The sequence below is a fragment of the Amblyomma maculatum genome, chromosome 1, assembly GCF_055883805.1.
Source record: "Amblyomma maculatum isolate TAMU_Amacu chromosome 1, ASM5588380v1, whole genome shotgun sequence".
Taxonomy (NCBI): Eukaryota; Metazoa; Arthropoda; class Arachnida; order Ixodida; family Ixodidae; genus Amblyomma; species Amblyomma maculatum.
In genome coordinates, this window is record NC_139344.1 from 419414077 (window position 1) to 419417579 (window position 3503).

Consider the following 3503-nt stretch of genomic DNA (forward strand, 5'->3'; position numbering starts at 1 on the left):
TCTAAACACACTAAACGACTTCACAAAGAAAAAGCATAAACGTAATAGAGCTGAGCAACAAGCATATCTTAAAAAAATATTTCTGTAAACAGCTTGGCTCAAAGCTGAAAACAGTGTCTCTATCCTGTTCCAGCGTCCAACAACGAACAAGCAGCGTGGAAGAAAGAAGAAGAAGAGCGTTTATTCGAGATGCATGCTGGTATTTATAGCCTACAAGCGGCTGCATGGTAACGGCCAGAGCGCATGCGCGACTGATACATTACATCTTCCTCGGTATAATCTTTAAAAGTCTGAGAGCACAATACGCGACACTTGTTGGAAATTCTGGTCGTAGTGAAGACGATTGGGCTGTCTCTTTTGTCGGGTGGATCGCCTTGGCACAAATTGAGTGGGCTGTATTGTAGACTGCGACGCTTCCACGTTTTCCTGGGAAATGTCTTCGCTGCCAGAGTCATCTTCCGTTAAGTCGCTTCGGAATGGCTCACGTGTGGCTAGAAGGTGTTGTCGGTTGCGTCGAAGCACTTTGTTGTCCTCTGTAAGGACGCGATAGGACCTTGGTGCTACCAGGCCCATGACTCCAGCCTTGCAGTCCCATGCATTCCCTGCATCTTTTCGCGCAATTTCGGAATATTTGTGCCAAAGACAACCTGGTCCCTGACCATGGAGTCACTCAAGGTTCCAAAATTGCAGCTTCGTGCAAGTCTCTTCAAGTCCCGGGAAAAGCGTTCGAAGGGTTCGCCCTCAGCTTGCGTTCTTGAACGAAAGACATAGCGTTCGTACACTTCGTTTTGCTGCTCTTTGCAGTATTCCTCGAACTTCTTAGTAACAGTTAGATAATCTTCCTTGCTTTTGTTCTCCGAAAACAAAAAGTTGTTGAATACCTCTAGGACATCTTCCCCGGCTACGGTGAGCAGCAGTGCGGTTTTGGCTCCTTCCGTTCGTGGTTCTTTCGTCGACTCAAAGGCCTGCAGGAACAGCTCGAACCGCTGCTTGAAGAGGCTCCAGTTCTTCGCGGTGCTACCGGACAGCACCAGCGGCTGCGGTGGCTTCACTAAATCCATGGTGCAGTGCACAGTGATACCACCGCTTCGATCAGCGCGTTACTGCATACGTGAACGCTATTCATCCTACTTCTGACACCATGTTCTAGCGTCCAACAACGAACAAGCAGCGTGGAAGCAAGAAGAAGAAGAGCGTTTATTCGAGATGCATGCTGGCATTTATAGCCTACAAGCGGCTGCATGGTAACGCCCGGAGCGCATGCGCGACTGATACATTACAGCAGTGCAGTTACACTTCTTAGTAACAGTTCGAGGAATACTGCAAAGAGCAGCAAAACGAAGTGTACGAACGCTATGTCTTTCGTTCAAGAACGCAAGCTGAGGGCGAACCCTTCGAACGCTTTTCACGGGACTTGAAGAGACTTGCACGAAGCTGCAATTGCGCGAAAAGATGCTGAAAGTTAAAGACATTACTTTACTGAGGGCGGAGGAAATTTGCAAGGCTGAAGAGGTATGCGCCGAACAAAACAATACATGGGCTCAAGCGGAGAAGCAAGTAGCACGAATTGAAACGCGCCAGCAAGGCAACTTTTCAGCCTGTGAACAGTGTGCAGAATGTTCAGAGCAGGACGAGGTAACGAGGCTCAATGAGAACAGGAAGTTGCTCGTATAAAAACACGCCAGCAGTTCAAATGCTCCAAGTGCAACCGTGTCCACGAAAGCGGCAGATGCCCAGCGTTCGGCAAAAATGCTTCCGGTGCCGTGGCGCTAACCACTTTTCGGCATGTTGCAAAAACGTGTCTCAATTAAGCGAAGTACGCGGCGAGCAGGAAGGTTTTGAAATACTCGACGTCTGCGTAGGCAACAGAGCTGATTGGTTTGGTTTGGTTTGGTTTGGTTTGTCGGGTTTAACGTCCCAAAGCAACTCAGGCTATGAGAGACGCCGTAGTGGAGGACTCTGGAAATTTCGACCACCTGGGGTTCTTTAACGTGCACTGACAACGCACAGCACACGGGCGCCTTGCTTTTCGCCTCCATCGAAAAGCTGCCGCCGAGGTCGGGATTCGATCCCGCGTCCTTGGGAACAGTAGGTCATTCACGCGAGAGTGGCTTCCCAAGTAGTGTCTCTGAAAGTAGACACAGGCTCGCAAGCGAATTTATTGCCTTACTCCGTTTTTCAAAGGCTCAAAGCGAAGTCTGGTTTAAGAGCAAGCCCCTCCGTCCTCCACTCATACACCGGTGACGTTACAAAGCACATCGGCGTGGCTACGCTCCAAGTGGTTGTGAACGACCAAAGTGGGTACTTCGACTTCTTCATTGTAAAAAAGGGCAACCAGGCCATATTGGGACTGTCTGCAAGTGAAGACGATTGGGCTGTCTCTTTTGTCGGGTGGATCGCCTTGGCACAAACTGAGTGGGCTGTATTGTAGACTGCGACTGCGAAAATAAACGCTCTTCTTCTTCTTGCTTCCACGCTGCTTGTTCGTTGTTGGACGCTGGAACATGGTGTCAGAAGTGGGATTTTTTTTTGTTATTGCGAATCAGCCTATAATATTTATTTTACTCATTGTATAATAAGCAATGCGAATTTTACCTATAATTATATAATATATTCTTTATAATATATATTCTATAAGTTTTCTTTCTGCATTCACTGAAGAAAATATTATTACCAAACAGCATGTCACTGCGGCCTGGGTGTCTGGAGCGTTGCCAAAATTGTGTAGCTTTTTCTCCCGTCCCCATTTTTCGCCATGTATCCCTTCCTTAGTGAAAATGTACGTGAAAACAACATTCCTCCATTAGTGACTAAAAGAAAACAGATTGCTTAGACGTGAACCCTTCATAAATGACAAAAGTTAGCATTCAGTCCAGTCCATAGAATATTCATCGGGGCCTGATGTTGTTGTGGCTCTAGGAAGAAAGAAAAGAAAATGCACGGGCCTGCTACTGGCTCTGTAGTTGAGCCACCTCCGCTGCCTCGTGCAGATAGAAGAGAATATAGATAAGAAAGAAAAGTAAGAGGGAAAGAAAGAAGCGCGCCGCAACAACAGCCGTCGTCCACTACCAGCGGTGAAGTGTGCAATGACGGTCTAGAACAGATAAAAATTCGGTGTCAGGCTAGCCCCCGCCGCAAGCGGCGGTGACCCACCTGTACCAGCCCCATGTTGTTGTTGTGGCTGTAGGAAGAAGGAAAAGAAAATGCACGGGCCTGCTACTGGCTCTGTAGCTGAGCCACCTCCGCTGCCTCGTGCAGATAGAAGAGAATATAGAGAAGAAAGAAAAGCAAGAGGGAAAGAAAGACGCGCGCCGCAACAACAGCCGTCGTCCACCACCAGCGGGGCGTGTGCAATGACCGCCTACAACAGATAAAAATTAGGTGCCAGGTCAGCCCCCGCCGCAAGCAGCGGTGACCCACCTGCACCAGCCCCATCAGGACAGAGCCCCATGATGCACACTCTATGTTGTCCTTGTGCACAACGCTCGAGGTGTGCATCTCTA